Source organism: Pelophylax lessonae (assembly GCF_965119305.1).
Source record: "Pelophylax lessonae genome assembly, chromosome: 3".
In the NCBI taxonomy this organism is placed as follows: domain Eukaryota; kingdom Metazoa; phylum Chordata; class Amphibia; order Anura; family Ranidae; genus Pelophylax; species Pelophylax lessonae.
In genome coordinates this window covers 319,488,644-319,506,315 of record NC_138770.1, presented here as the reverse complement: position 1 = coordinate 319,506,315, position 17,672 = coordinate 319,488,644, and positions in this window count along the sequence as shown.

The following is a 17,672-nucleotide window of genomic DNA, read 5'->3' as shown; positions in this document are numbered from 1 at the left end:
CTCACTGTCATATCCTCCACACTCCTCTCCTGTACATACCGCTCACTGTCATATCCTCCACACTCCTCTCCTGTACATACTGCTCACTGTCATATCCTCCACACTCCTCTCCTGTACATACCGCTTACTGTCATATCCTCCACACTCCTCTCCTGTACATACCGCTCACTGTCATACCCCCCACACTCCTCTCCTGTACATACCGCCCACTCTCATATCCTCCACACTCCTCTCCTGTACATACCGCTCACTGTCATATCCTCCACACTCCTCTCCTATACATACCGCTCACTGTCATATCCTCCACACTCCTCTCCTGTACATACCGCTCACTGTCATACCCCCCACACTCCTCTCCTGTACATACCGCCCACTGTCATATCCTCCACACTCCTCTCCTGTACATACCGCTCACTGTCATATCCTCCACACTCCTCTCCTATACATACCGCCCACTGTCATACCCTCCACACTCCTCTCCTGTACATACCGCCCACTGTCATATCCTCCACACTCCTCTCCTGTACATACCGCTCACTGTCATATCCTCCACACTCCTCTCCTGTACATACCGCTCACTGTCATACCCTCCACACTCCTCTCCTGTACATACCGCTCACTGTCATACCCTCCACACTCCTCTCCTGTACATACCGCTCACTGTCATATCCTCCACACTCCTCTCCTATACATACCGCCCACTGTCATACCCTCCACACTCCTCTCCTGTACATACTGCCCACTGTCATATCCTCCACACTCCTCTCCTGTACATACCGCTCACTGTCATATCCTCCACACTCCTCTCCTGTACATACCGCTCACTGTCATATCCTCCACACTCCTCTCCTATACATACCGCCCACTGTCATACCCTCCACACTCCTCTCCTGTACATACTGCCCACTGTCATATCCTCCACACTCCTCTCCTGTACATACCGCTCACTGTCATACCCTCCACACTCCTCTCCTGTACATACCGCTCACTGTCATATCCTCCACACTCCTCTCCTGTACATACCGCTCACTGTCATATCCTCCACACTCCTCTCCTGTACATACCGCTCACTGTCATATCCTCCACACTCCTCTCCTGTACATACCGCTCACTGTCATACCCTCCACACCCCTCATGCACACAATACCAACCAGCATACCCTCCTTAGCATGTGTCCTTAGTCCCTTTCTCTGTATCAAATGTGAGACTTCAGCGGTCTGTTTATCTTACCAAAGCGCCCACCAAAAATCAATAAATTAAAATGAAAAAAAATAAAATAAAAAATGGAAAAAAAATAAATCACACTAAAATGCCACACCCAATATGTGGCATAATTTATCCACACCCACTGTGTGCCGCAAAGCACTGTGCACACCGCTGGTCACCCTGCTAAGGGTCCCAGTGCAATACTTTGCCCAGGGGCCCATGATGCTAGTAAGGTGGCATTGACCATGAGAGGCTCCTTGTTTCTTTATTGGGTCGCCAGCTTTAAGTCTTCTGCATGTTCATGAGCTTCATGTCCTTCCACTTAGGCCTAATGCATTATTGTTGCATCATGAAGTGTGGCAGCCATCTTTAAACCTGGGGGCCCCATGATTTCCTATTGCCCGGGGGCCCCATGAGTCATCAGTCCGCCCCTGATACAGATAGTACTGGAATCTTACAGAAAATGTGCTTTTTTTTTTTTTGCTGTTCATCTCTAATCTTCATTTGAATTCATTTTTGAATTTTATATATTTTTATATTATGACGAATGGAATAGAGACACTGAAGCAAACAAAGGTGGGAAGAATACCACAGTTGTGAATTATCCAAGACATGGAAGAAACTCAGCTCATTAGTCTCCATCTATAACTAAATCTTCTCCTTGGGTACGCGAGATTATTTAAAGAGGAAGTAAACCCTCCTCAGGAAGTTGTACCTATAGGTAAGCCTATGATAAGGCTTACCTATAGGTACTGTAAATATCTCCTAAACTTGCACCGTTTAGGAGATATTTACCTTTAATGCAGCCAGTGACGTCACTGGCGCATGCGCTCTGAAGGAACGGCTGATCGTGCCGTTCCTTCAGAGCCCCGTGCCGTGACCGTCGGCTCCCGCGCACGTGCGCGGGAGTGACGTCACCGCGGCTCCGGCCAATCAGATGACCGGATGCCGCGATCCCGGAAGACGGGCGACATGTCATGTCGCCCGTCATACAGGTAAGAGAGCGGCACGGCGGGGGCTCGTTCTAAGGTAAGTATTTCATAATGAGCTAGTATGCGATGCATACTAGCTCATTATGTCTTTCTCTTGCAGGTTGTAAAAAAAAAAAAATATTTTTAAACGAGTTTACAACCTCTTTAAGTATCACATCTATCATACAAAGGATTGTCCTATACTAAAGAAAAAAAAAGGAGTCTCAACAATAAAATTTTAATGGTATAGTAAAGGTAAATATGATACAAATACAGCTAAGGCATTCACGAATATGTTGGTAAAATATACTTTATCTGCCGCAGTACTCGGCATGTGACATTTTACTTACCTTTATTGTGCACCTGAAAGCCAATTGTTGCATTGTTATCAATCATTCAGGCTGATAAGTAGTTCAAAAGGTACGCTTCGGGCAAACTCAACAATTTAAATAGAAAAAACAAACAGAAAGAAAGAAAGAAAGAAAAACAGCCTATTATTTCAGTGATTTTGCCCTAAAATTGCTTCAAAACTCCAGACTCCAATACTTCTATCACTTCTAGTCTGGTGTACAAGGAAAACATAATCCTGAGCTACAGAAAATCCCATTTAGTTGAGTCTCTCTGCAGATACTGTAACATTCCCACACAAATCTTCCAATTCTAATTATACAAAATGAAACTGTTCACACCCCACCCTTTCATTATAGCCTCTGGGAAGAATTACTAGTAGTGGTCTGTAGTTCAATGGGGTGTGGAATACGGGACTTTTAAAGTGCTCAGACACGTGACGACACAAAGTTTTTATATTAAAAATGTAATCATTTATTTATCATAAAAGTGTATAAAACCTTTCATACAGCCAAATATTCCATGTATAAAGGTAGTATTATTCACTGCGCCTTTATTTCCAACTGGTTTCGCCGTAACGGCTTCTTCAGGAAAATGCATGAAGCGTTTATACTACTAAATAAACAAAAAATGGTAATGAACATCAAATGTATACATAATTACAGTGCTGTAACAATTCCAGATACAGAGAACAAAAGGCTGAGCTAATCAACCCTGCAAAGGTTCCTAAATGATAGCTCCATAACTGTTTGTTGTACAGAGCAATGAAGACAGTTTGGAAGTGGAATTGAGTCTGTCACCTAGGGCTACACACACCAGTGGAATTCAGGGAAAAGTCCCCAAAACGGGTCTCCCGCAGAGGGGGTAAACAGACAGCAATTTAACAGTTAAATCTGCATCAACCGCAGCGTCACATCAAAACAAGGCCTGAAGGCATTTAAAAAAAACACACACTTATAACTCACAATTGTGTTAATAATTTAGCTTTTATGGTTCACTTACATGTTATAGAAGCAGACCTATACTGTGACCTCCACTAGATGGCACTCTAATTGCTGCTGTATGCAATTGGATGTAATCACTTTACTCAGATTTCAAGGTGCACCAAACACTAAGGCATAACTAATTCCTTTGCCTTTCCAAATCTATATATAAAATAAAAAGAAGAAGGAAGGCAAGTAATAAGAAAAGTGAACTATTCCCAGATCACAAACCACATAAATGCAAGGGGCCATCTATCATTCTAACAAAGATCCATTCATCAGAATACCTGTAGTCACTGTGTGCTAAAAATGGAGCTTCCTGGTGTTCCAGCAAGTAGGCGGAATCCCTTTATACCCCCTCCACCCCGCCGACGTCAGACGTCAAAACAAGGTGCAGACGAAAAAGCAGGGGATCGCCCATGCGCAGTGCGAGGCCGGCCGCCCAGTGTGTCATCCAATGGCCTGAAGCCTCTCCAACACACAGGGAGTCCACACCAGCCCATCCCTCAGAGAATCGAGGGGTGGAAGGGGTAGGTGTTTTGACAGGGTCAGGCATGCACTATGTAGGACAGCAGAGGGAAAGCAGACCCCACCTCCACACATACACAACACCCCCATAACAGCGGTGCCTGGGTCAGTGCCACCAGAGTGCCAACTAGCCATAGGTCTGCATGGTGCAGGCTCTGACATGCACCACTCCTTGTGATAGCTGCCACGGGTGCCTCGGGCATCCGTACAGGAACCCTATGCTAGTAGTGGTCTTTAACTCTAAACATGGCCGTGGTAGTTATAATTTAATAGATCAATCAAACTTTTGACTTCCTTTTTGTGTTGAAATCACAAAGGTTCTGAAAACATAAAATGGTTTTGACTAACTGCAAGAAGATGGGTATAGGGGGAAGGGGGGGGGGGGGTCACTGTCATTATCGCTGCCATTTTCATGGTTGCGTTACCTTTCCCGGTGTCTTAAATTGCAGCCACAGGCAGAAAAATTACATCGGACCATAGTTTATTTCATTTAAAAAAAAAAAAAAATCATAATGGAAAATACAGCAGTCATATATTTAGCTAGCTAGAGTAGCTAACACTAAACAAAAAAATATGGTAAGCTACAGTGGGTACGGAAAGTATTCAGACCCCCTTAAATTTTTCACTCTTTGTTATATTGCAGCCATTTGCTAAAATTATTTAGGTTCATTCTTCTTCCTCATGAATGTACACATAGCACCACATACTGACAGAAAAACACAGAATTGTTGACATTGTTGCAGATTTATGAAAAAAGAAAAACTGAAATATCACATGGTCCTAAGTAGTCAGACCCTTTGCTGTGACACTCATATATTTGGGTGCTTTCCATTTCTTCTGATCATCCTTGAGATTGTTCTACACCTTCATTTGAGTCCAGCTGTGTTTGATTATACTGATTGGACTTGATTAGGAAAGCCACACACCTGTCTATATAAGACCTTCCAGATCACAATGCATGTCAGAGCAAATGAGAATCATGAGGTCAAAGGAACTGCCTGAAGAGCTCAGAGACAGAATTGTGGCAAGGCACAGATCTGGCCAAGGTTACAAAAAGATTTCTGCTGCACTTAAGGTTCCTAAGAGCACAGTGGCCTCCATAATCCTCAAATGGAAGACGTTTGGGACGACCAGAACCCTTCCTAGAGCTGGCCGTCTGGCCAAACTGAGCTATCAGGGGAGAAGAGCCTTGGTGAGAGAGGTAAAGAAGAACCCAAAGATCACTGTGGCTGAGCTCCAGAGATGCAGTCAGGAGATGGGAGAAAGTTGTAGAAAGTCAACCATCACTGCAGCCCTCCACCAGTCGGGGCTTTATGGCAGAGTGGTTCGACGGAAGCCTCTCCTCAGTGTAAGACACATGAAAGCCCGCATGGAGTTTGCTAAAAAACACCTGAAGGACTCCAAGATGGTGTGAAATAAGATTCTCTGGTCTGAGGAGACCAAAATATAACTTTTTGGCCTTAATTCTAAGCGGTATGTGTGGAGAAAACCAGGCACTGCTCATCACCTGTCCAATACAGTCCCAACAGTGAAGCATGGTGGTGGCAGCATCATGCTGTGGGGGTGTTTTTCAGCTGCAGGGACAGGACGACTGGTTGCAATCGAGAGAAAGATGAATGCGGCCAAGTACAGGGATATCCTGGACAAAAACCTTCTCCAGAGTGCTCTGGACCTCAGACTGGGCCGAAGGTTTACCTTCCAACAAGACAATGACCCTAAGCACACAGCTAAAATAACGAAGGAGTGGCTTCACAACAACTCCGTGACTGTTCTTGAATGGCCCAGCCAGAGCCCTGACTTAAACCCAATTGAGCATCTCTGAAGAGACCTAAAAATGGCTGTCCACCAACGTTTACCATCCAACCTGACAGAACTGGAGAGGATCTGCAAGGAGGAATGGCAGAGGATCCCCAAATCCAGGTGTGAAAAACTTGTTGCATCTTTCCCAAAAAGACTCCTGACTGTATTAGATCAAAAGGGGGCTTCTACTAAATACTGAGCAAAGGGTCTGAATACTTAGGACCATGTGATATTTCAGTTTTTCTTTTTTAATAAATCTGCAACAATGTCAACAATTCTGTGTTTTTCTGTCAGTATGGGGTGCTATGTGTACATTCATGAGGAAGAAGAATGAATGATTTTAGCAAATGGCTGCAATATAACAAAGAGTGAAAAATTTAAGGGGGTCTGAATACTTTCCGTACCCACTGTAAATAGCCAAAGATCAGTAAGACATTCAGAGCCATACACATGGGCTGAATGTTGGGTGGCATGGGCCAGTTTAACAGAAACTGGCCGACATTCGACCTGTGTGTATGGCAGCCGGTCTGACAGAAGCCTGGACATTTGACTGGCATCTGTCAGAAAGGGCACGACCGAAAAAGGTCTGCTGGTCTGCATCCGATTAGCGATCTCAGGCAATGACTGAGAGCACTGACCAGTGTGTTCTGGCCGGGGGGCCGCCCCCTGTCAGAACACAATAGATCAGCGGGGAAGATCACTGTACTAACATCGGATTGTTAGTACAGCGGCTCCTCACAAGCTCTTCAGTTTTTTGGGGTTTTTTTATTTCCGCCTGCTGGTTTTAAGGAAAGAAAAACTGCTAGTGTGTACTAAGCACTGGAATAAGGAGGCTATTTTCACAGCCTTGATACATTTGTAGCACCACTCAGATCTCTTTATGATTTGAAGCGCAAATGGAATCAATACATTATTACCTGGTATTCAACACAACTTAAAAACTTAGGAGTAGAACCACTGTTATGCCCTTTACCAGTGATGGCGAATCTTGGCACCCCAGATGTTTTGGAACTATATATACCATGATGCTTAACTACACTGCAGAGTGCATGAGCTTCATGGGAAATGTAGTTCCAAAACATCTGGGATGCCAAGGTTCGCCATCATTGCCCTATACTGTGTACAAAAAACAAGGCTCCTAAAACATGTCTATCCATTTCATTTCTCGGCCTCCTGTCTTTACCCGTAACAGCCCCCTTTTTTGTTCTTTTTTTTTTTTTCCAAGAAGGATAAGGTATACAAAATACACCAAAAAAGATTTAAAAAAGGTCCTTTCACACAAGTGATGCCAGCAGAGTCCAGTTATAAAAAAACTAATGAATATTGAATCAGTTGACATTGGACAATTTTCTTTCAAAAATGTTTTATTTTGTTGTAATAATAACAAGAACAAAGGAAATACAGCAAACACAGTATGCGTGAACTGGGTTACAGGGTAAATGCACAATAAAGAAGAATAACAAAAGTGTGCAGGCTGCTTGGATTGTGCCAACAGAACAATATCTAAATAGAGCTTTTCCAAGAATTTATGATACCGGATATGAACAGGAAAACTGATTCCCCAAAAAAAAGGAAAACAGATAGGTGAAAGAAACATCCAGTATACATGTAGTCCGGTCTAGGCTATAAGTCAAAAACCCCAAGAAGACTGCAACAGCCTTTCCATGATCCTCCCTTCCCCAACAAGTTTAAAAGAGGGGGGGAGGTGTCGTGTGCCCTATCTTAGGGGAACAAATTGTGAGTAATAAACAACCCCGTTCACAGTAATAAGAAGAAATAGGGAGAAAAAGAAAGAGGTAAAGAGCAGGGAAGGAGAAGAAGAAGAGGGGGGGGGGGGGGGAAAGAGTGCAGCCGTGAACCGGAGAGGCACGCCCAGAGAGTGTAATTTAAGCCAGGCCTGGAACTAGTGAAATTCCTGAATAGGCAGCCCAAGGTCCCCAAACCATTTCAAATTTAGTTACCGTATCTGTTAGGGTGGCTACCATCTTCTCTTGTGACATGATCCACGTAATTTTATTTCTAATTTTCCTGATGGACACCGTGCGTTGTTTCCATGCTGCCGCGATAGTCATTTTGGTCCCCAGAAAAATAAAGAATATCAGTTGTTGTGTATATTTGGGCGTTTTAGGTACTTTAGCGTTTAACAAAGCAATGGCCGCCTGTCTGGGAATTCTATATCCAATGACTTTAGAGATCATGTGGAATACTCTATTCCATGTGCCCCTCAATTGCGGACAATCCCACCACACGTGGAGCATATTACCAGGAGTTTGGCATCCCCGGAAGCAGAGTGGAGAGGAGGAGGGAAACATTTTATGGATTCTCGTGGGAACCAAGTACCAGCGAGTCAGGACTTTTATGTTCGCCTCAATCAAGGATATGTTTCTGATGCCCTTAAAAGAGCGAAAAAACATGTGTCCCCACTCCTCTACCTCCCATGACTCCGTTAGATCCTTTTCCCATGCTTCCATGTAGGGTAGTCTAGTTCCACCAGACATAAGAGATAAATATATTAATGATATGCCACCCCTTTGTGCCTCCGAGTTTCCGCACCACGTCTCATACTCCGTAAATGCCATAGGGGGGCACCATCCCCACGGAAACCGATTGTAGAAAATGAAAAATTTGGCGAAACCTGAAGGTTTCCGACTTGGGCATCTCTAGTTTGTCAATGCAATGTTTCAGTGAGTACGGGCCCCCAGGCGTGAAAAATTGCCCTATACGGTATAAGCCCTTATCTAGCCACCAGCGAAATGCCGTGATATTCATACCCGGTGGGAATTTCGGATTATTGAATATATGGGAGAGCGGTTGAATGGGGGAGATCAGGGCCGGCAGAGTTTTCAAGGTATCCCAAAGTGCAAGAGACGCCGAGAGTGTAGGGGCTAGGATAGGTGGTCTTACTTTAGAGGGGATCCACAGAAGGAAGTCCAAAGTATACGTTGGTACCGCCTGTCTCTCCATTCGAACCCAGTCGACATTGGACAATTTTGGTCTTGCACATTCATCTTCCATTCTGTTCAATTACATTCAGCCCAATTCAAATCACTTTACATCCGTTTTTGTCATCAGTTTACATTCATTTTTGGAATACATAAAAAATAAACAAAAAATAAATTTACTTTGCAAAAAATAAACACAAACGGAACTGATCTAAAGAGACAACAACGATTTACTTCAGTTTATGTCTGCCAAAGCGTTAAAGAATACAAACCATTTCCATTTTTTTTTTTTGTGGACCTAAAAAGATGTAAGCGGACACTTATCTATTTACACCTGCTTGCCATAGCTATGTATTGTCCTTCGGTCTGGATTTCTCTGAAAAACTGACAGACAGATCCAGGCTGAACGCCCATGTGAAAGGATCCATTTAAACAAAAAAAAGCTGTGTCCACAAAAGAAGACACCACAAAGAGTTACATCCTATTCGAAATGTTATGGCCAAGCAAGACTTTCAGTAAGGTTTAATTAAAATAATATAAAATTGAATATATTTAAAACTTTGAAAACGATTTTCCAACAAAAATATTACAGAGTCATAAATATTTATGACATGCAGAAATTAAACATGGAAAGATTGTGAGTATAAAATAAAATGTCACAGTCTAATTGTTAGGTAAATGGCCAAAACTTCTTGATAACCAAAAAGGCCATGTGCAATGCAGCTGCACGGTAAGAAAAAAAATGGGGGTTTTGTAAGGACACGTATCCATTAAGGATTGTAAGAGGAAACAATTACACCTGCAAAATTGCAAGAAAAGTTAGGAAAACCACACTGGGCCAATATATACAGTTTAGGATACAGTAGGAAGGCAAAACAACAGTTTGGGATCCCTAAAGGGAATACATTTTTTTTCAATGAACTGATGTTTAAATTAATTGCATATATAAAACTGCAGGAATAATTTCTTAGACATAATAAGATAACCAAACTAATCTTGTATTTATTTTTTTCACTAAAGTGTACTTTGCAGGTGTAGCTGGGTGCCACCAGCTGGGAGTGCATCCACTCATGCCCCCACCCCTGCCAGTGTGTTGCAGAGCTGTGTGTGTGAGGAGGCTGCAATCTTCCTCCCCTTCTTGGTACTGCTGGCAGAAGTGGTTGTGCATGTTGGGTCGGTGACATCACAAGGGGGGGCGGTGCCACCAGGTAATGTCACCAGTCGGACCTGCCTTTACCTACTGTATATAAGAACTGTCAAATGGTGGAGGAGGCATTCAGCAGTCAGCCATCCTCACAAGCAGACTTTTTTTTTGGGTCCAGCTGTGTGTCAGGTGACTGACGATGGATTTACATTGGATTGACACTTTTTATTTTTAAATAAATAAAATGTCAAACACTATCTGTGTTTTTATTACTTTTTTGACAATTTTTTGGTGAATGGGTAGATGTACTATGTACCCCATACTCATTCACATAGGCGGAGACTGGAATCTGGGGGCCCCTTGTTAAAGGTAACTTCCAGATTCCGACAAGCCCCCCTTCCTGCAGACACCCACAACCACCGGCCAGGGTTGTAGGGATGAGGTCCTTGCCCCCTAATACTTAACTGAGCCCATCTTTATCCAGCGATGTTGCAAGAGTTTCTCAGCTGCCCAGGACTCCCCTCCTCATTGGCTGAGAAAGCAGCGTGGCGCAATTGGTTCCCGCTGCTGTCAAAGTCAGTCAGCCAATCAGGAGAAAGGGGGATGGGGCCGGGTCGTGGTTCAGTGTCTGAATGGACACAGGGAGCTGTGACTCGGCTCGGGTGCCCCCACATCAAGCTGTTTGCTGGGGGGGGAACTCAACATGAGGGAGGGGCCAGGAGCACAAAAGGGGGACCGGAGAAGAGGATGATCCCAGCCACTCTGTGCAAAACCAACTGCACAGAGCAGGTAGGTATAACATGTTTGTTACTTAAAAAACAAGACTTTACAATCACTTTAAGACACACAGGTTTAAATGGGTTTTAGTCTACGATCAAGTGTATTAGGGAACTACCATCAAAAGCGGCTCCTTCCGAGGTAAGCACTACACAGCAACTAGCCTAACATGCATTCAAAAAAGCTATATGTTAAAGTAGTAAGAATAACTTGTTAAATAACACTGTCAATACACAAAGCGGTATATCAAAGGCCTAAAAACCTGACATGTACAGCAATAAGGAAAAACAAAAACCGGCCTTTTTCCTTATATTAATATTTACATTTTTGTACTTCATTACACACTGATAAAGACATAGAAGTAAGGTGTGCAGTGATGGGAACTGGAAGCTAAAATACTTATATGTTTGCATAGATTACATGAAGAATCTTTAAATTATAAAGTTTCATTCTAGTATTTCTGGTGTTTTAGGATTTTGGAGTATCCAAGTAAAATATAAAATAGATGTCTGATGCACAAGGGGAGGAGTCCGGCTTACCTAAGTGCCAGTACTACTTATTAGGCCACATTTATAGCAAAAAAATATTGCTTTTAATTTTCTTAATGTTTTTATTAAAAGATGACAATGAATAAAAACATATAACCACTTGACTGTACATTATCCTAAACTGATAATGGTCCTATTTCATCACTCACAGTCCCATAATACAATGCATGCATCCATGTAGCCATAAAGCTCCTCCTTAAGCAATATGTACAAGACTCTGTTAAGGGTTTGCACTTGATTGCTGAAAGGCTGTTTTATTTATTTTATTTGATACATTGATTTTTAATGGAACAAAGTTACTTTTTGTACTGAACACTTTATACCACAAGTATGTGAACATATTCGAGCCCTGCACAGTTAATAGTCATAGGGAAAATTGTTCAAATTGCAGTGAAAATGGTAAAGTTTTCATCATTTACATAATGCAGGGAAGTTTTCCTTGGGACACTCATCAATTCACAGTATTAAGGTAAACTGGCAGATTATCAGACACAGCTTAAAAACTAGCAATCCTCCTTTCTGTGACTGATATAGATCTTCCATGTATTCTGCTGAAATTCGTTAATGTAATCCTTAAATTGATTTTGCATTTATCGTATTCATTTTCATTTAACAGAGCACTAAGGCAGTAATTGGAAAAAACTAAAAGCCCAATTAGTATTGTAAGCTTGATAAACAACTGATAACAATTACCTAGGGAATTACTTGCTTTTTATCCTCTATCACTTGATCGGAAATTGCTGTATGCATTGTGCTTAGTATTGGATTAGAAGGCCTGTATCTATAGTTGAAAGTCCTGAGTGTTATATAAGCACACCATAAAAAGCTGTGAAATTATTGTCAGAAGAAAAAAAATTGTTAAATAATTGCTAAACAAGTTATAACTTTTTTTTATAAATTATTAAAAAAAAAAAAAATAAGTTATAAAACCATAATTTCCATTTTTTGATTCATAGATGAAAACATTTGGGCATAACCAAAGATTGGAATCTTTTTTTAAAAAGATCAGTCAACTGATCACTGGTATTTTAGTCTCATTCCACCCCCTTTGGATCTTCCATTTAATTTACATATTGGTAAAAAACAATAAAGTAATACAGACTACAAAGTGTTGATGGGATTTGTTTAAATACATGACATGCCTTTTCCTAGGTAACATAGTAATTAAAAAAAAATAAGTTATAGGTACCATTGTGGACCAATTATGTCCGCAGTGGGCAGTTCCTAAACAGGACTGACCTCTGGATGATACCACTTGAGGCAATTCTGCTTTATACTCACTGAGTGATAGAACTCAAACTGCCCATACACTACTCAACTGAAATCTGAGCCGTGTATGTCTCTGCCGACACCAGTCCATCTGCCAAAAGTCAATAGTTAATTAGACTTTTATCGAAGAAGCCTGTTTAAAAAATGTCCAATGTATCCAATCAGATGCAGGCACAGTTTGGGCATTCTGATGTTGACTAGATGCCAGCTCTCAGTATACAATAGTTGGGCACGGGGATTTGTCTATATACATATGCGGTATGGATGGAGGAATCTGTTAAATTTCTTTCATATAGCCTGCTTGTACGGCCAGTTTAAGTATTTTAGCACTTTTACTGAGCCATATACATTTTCAGGGGATAAAATCTTAACGTGTATATATAGCCAAAAATTTTGAGTAGTGTATGAAATAATTACAACTATTGTAATGGTGTTGTTTCTGTCTGTGTGCCATTGAGGAACATTTTCTAACATCCTGTCCTGGACGTATGAACGGAAATAAGTGGAAAGCTCTAAAAAGTATAAGAAAATCTTCTTAGACAGTTGTTGTTTGAACTAGTGCCCCCAGTGAAACTGGTTACAACAGTAACATTTTGGATCTCCTATCATTTTGTGTCCTGATGATAGTGGACACCAGGACAAAATATGTGGGTGAATCTGCCAAGTAGGGACATTAATGGCATTGAAGTTGGAGGTTCTAACCCTTCCCTCCTAATAACTAAACTTAAAAAATGACTATAATTACGCTTTCATTTTAACATTATAGCTGATGGACATGTAACTGAATAATCTAATTCTGAACAAAGATGAAAAAAATCTAAACAAGTTGTATGTCTCAAAATAATCAGTAAAGGCCCGTACACACGATAAGATAATCTGTAGGGAAAATTCGTCCGACGACTGATCTGCCGATTTTCGGATTGTTAGTATGGTGCTTTCGACAGCCAACTCCGACTTTTCGGCTGACAAAATCCTGATGTGCAGGCTATAAAATGCTTGTCGTCCGTAATACAACGTCCGATTTTCGTCTCATTAGTACAGTTTTCGACGGAAAAAAATCTTAAGAGCAAGACTAGGCATGCTCAGAAACGAAAGAACACATACAAACCAATCCAACACATGACATCACTTCTGAAGTAGAATTCTGTCGTACAGGAAAATTCGTATGAAAATAGCCTCTTCACTTTCCACAGCAGACTAGCATGCCACAAAAAAAACGGGCGACAGATCATTCGATAATCTGATCCTGTGTACGGGGCTTTAGTCTGCAGAACAAGTCTTTATGTGAAATATTACATTAAATCCTGTTGCAATAGAAAATGTACTAGTTTCATGCTGTTAAGATGGACATACACTGTTAGTGTAACTAACAGATTCCTCCATCCACACAGAAGAGGTGGCATCCACCTACAGGGACATTGTATTCTGACAGGTGAAGCCTGCACCCACAGCTGTCAGAATGCATGGATTGGAAAAAAAATTCTGACATGGTCCTTCAACAGTTGGTCAACCCTTTGACTTCTGTTGTGTGGGCAGCGCCACACAATGAGTGACATTTGTCTGGTCCTTTCTGATCTGGCCAAATTTTGATCAGTGTATGTCAATTTATATAGTCTTTATTTTATTTGTAATAACTTTGATTTTTATATTTGTTTTATATCATGAAGAATGAAATAGAAGTACTGGAACACACATGGGTGGGCAGGACCACCCACAATTTCCATGGGACAGGGTTGAAAATTATGGGAAGTTGATCGCAATGTTGAAATATGCAAGAAAATAGAAGCACTGGGGCTCACAAAGTTGGAAAGAATACCACAGTTGGGAATTATTGAAGACATGGAAGAAACTCGGCTCATAAGTCTTAATCTATCACTAAAACTTCACCTTGGGTAGAATGATTTTTAGAATGAATAAAGTGTCACATCAGACATGGGGATATCCTATACTACAGAAAAAAAAAGGAGTTTCAACATTAACCTTTTTAAAAGGTCTGTAAACCTAAATGGGATACAAAACCGCTAAAGCATTCACAAATTTGTTGGTAAAATCTACTATATCTGTGGCAATACTTGACATTTCCCATTTTGTTTATTGTGCACCTGAGAGCCAATTGTTGCATTGTTATCCGTCATTCAGGCTGATAAGAGGCTCAAAGGTACAATTCAGGCAAACTCAACAATTGAAATGGAGAATACATAGAAACAAAGACAGGCAGCCTATTATTCCAGGGATTTTGATTTTTGCCCTGAAATTGCTTCAAAACCCCAGACTCTAACTTTGTGTAAAACACTTCTATCACAGTTAGCCTAGTGTACAAGCAAGACTTAGGCTCCATTCACACCTGGGCATTTTCAGCTCCAAAACGCTCAAAAGAAAAGTTTCCAAAACGCCCAACAAGTAAAACCCCATTCATTTAAATGGCCCCTGTTCACATCTGAGCGCTTTAACGCCTGAATCAAAACGCCCAAAGCTCAAAAAAGTACATGAGCTTCTTTTTGGGCAGATTACAGGCGTTTTCCATTGGTCTCTAGTCAATCTAAAAACGTCTGCACAAAAAACGCCTGTAAAATGCCTGCAAAAACGCCCATAAAAACGCCTGCAAAAACACCTGAAACAAAACCGCCCAGGTGTGAATGGAGCCTTAATCCTGAGCTACAGAAAATCCCACCATTTGAGTCTTTCTGCAGACACTCTATCATTGCTACACAAATCTTCCAGTTCTAATTATACAAAACGAAACTGTTCACACCCTACCCTTTTATTATAGCCTCTGGGAAGAATTACTAGTAGTGGGCTGTAAAGCCCCGTACACACGTACCGATGGTCGGCTTACAAATGTTCCTCTTTTCTCCCCGGGATGTCGGTGTCTGCTGAAAAGTGCAAAGACAGCACAAGGACAGCACAAGAATTTTGTCCGCCGACTGCAGAAGTGATGTCATGTAATGGTTAACTTTCCCTGTGTTTTCTATTTTCTGAGCATGCCCAGTCTTGCAAATCTGCGGTCTGTCGGCCGAATTCTGTACTGACAGGCGAACAATCGTCCGTTCTGGTGTCGGCATACAAATATTTTCATGTTTGCACGAAAGACTTTTGTCCGCGGATTGTGCGCAGACATCTGTCGGAGGCACCATACTAACACGCGTACAATCGGCAGATCCTTCGTCCACCGACGTTTGTATGCCGACGATCGGTACGTGTGTACGGGCCTTAACTCTAAACATGGTCATACACCTTTAGTGGTTTTTGTTCAGGCTCCAAGCTGAACAAAAAAAAGAGAAAGAATTCATTCATTCCCACTATACAGCACAGACAGGCGAATCTCCTGCTCTCCCTAAAGTTATATGTTGTGAAGAGCAGCTAAATCTGATTGAATGTTGCACCTTTTAAACCTACAACCTTCCCATAGGCTAGTTACATTTTTTCTTTTAATAAAGGGATTCATAATTTCGTACAGTGTATGGCCAGCTTTGACATGGCCATACAAGCTCCAATTTGATAGAGCAAATAAACGTTTAATTACCTTTTTTAAAAGAATTTAAAACAGAAGGTGTAATGCCTCGTACACACGCAACGATTGTTGGCCGTGAATTTTCGGCCAACTTCCGATCGGCCGATTTTCGGCTTGTTAGTATGATGCTTCCGACAACCGACTCCGACTTTTCGCCGAACAAAATCTGGTGTGCATGCTATAAAATTTTTGTTGGCCGTCAACAGAATGGCCGATTGTTCGTCAGTCAGTACAGATTTCGGCAGACAAAAATCAGATGAGCAAGACTGGGCATGCTCAGAGAAGAAAAAACACACGGAAAGTTAACCAGCACATGACATCACTTCTGAAGTTGGTTGTTGTTGGCCGAGAAAATTTGTGTGCAGTCTAGAGCACATTCCAATCAACACAACAACACTGGACAAAAGATGGCCGATCGGTCGGCCGATAATCGTTGCATGTGTACGAGGCATTAGTTTCAATTCGCTGTATGTAGTTGAGGTTGAAAGGGCTCCAATGCAATGCGGCAGAAATATATAAAAAACAAAAACGCTGTGTTTTTTTCACATATTAGGTGCATTTGAATTTGATCTTTCAATTAAAGTGATATTAATTTTTTTTTTTTTTTTGTGAAAATAAAAAAGATGTTATACTAACTTGTACTGTGCAAGGATATCGCACAGAGCATCCCCTTATCTCCTCTTCTGGATATCCCCTATCAGCAGGGACACATACAGTAAAAAAACAAAAACAAAAAAAAAGGCTGTTAGAGAATCCAAACCTTCCCTACTCTATCTAAAACTAAAAAATGCATTTTGCCTTTTCATACACTTTAAAGCTGAACTCCAGGATAGTTTTCAGTCTTGCAAAAAACTTACAAGCTCCTCTCATGTGCTGAAACTGTTTAGTCTGATATCACATTCACATACTCTACAGATTAATGGGCCATACACACTATACACTTGTCTTTAGTTTTTTTCCTTTAGATTTACCAAAACCATATAATATGAGGTCAAACCTAAACACTTTTTATTTGTATGCAATCAGGCAGGCCCCTACACTACATAGTTGAAGGTAAATCTAAAGGAAATCTAACAAGAAAAGTTGTATAGTGTGTATCCAGCTTAACAATACCCCACAACACAGTACAGATTTTCAAGCAGGGCCCTCTGATTCCTCCTGTATTGGGTTGTATTGTAACTGTACAATGCCCTCAAGTTGTAAAGCGCTGTGCAAACTGTTAGCGCTATATAAATCCTGTATAATAATAATTTACCCCCATAAGCCCTAAATCACCACTCAGGACAAATCCCCCCTCCTGACCCACCCCCTCGGGACATAATTCCTTCCCTCAGTAATACCCCTCCCCACCCACCCTTTAGTACAGACTATTCTCCCCCAATACAAAAACTCCCTCCCAGCCCAACCCCTTAGTAGAGACCCCACTTCAGAACAGGCTTCTTCCTCAGTAGAGAGTCCCCTCAAAAGAGACCCCTCTCCCAGCCCACCCCCTTAGTAGAGACTCCACTTAAGGAACAGGCTTCTTCCTCAGTAAAGAGTCCCCTCAGTAGAGACCTCCCTCCCAGCCCACCTCCTTAGTAGAGACTCCACTTAAGGAACATGCTTCTCCCTCAGTAGAGAGTCCCCTCAGTAGAGACCTCCCTCC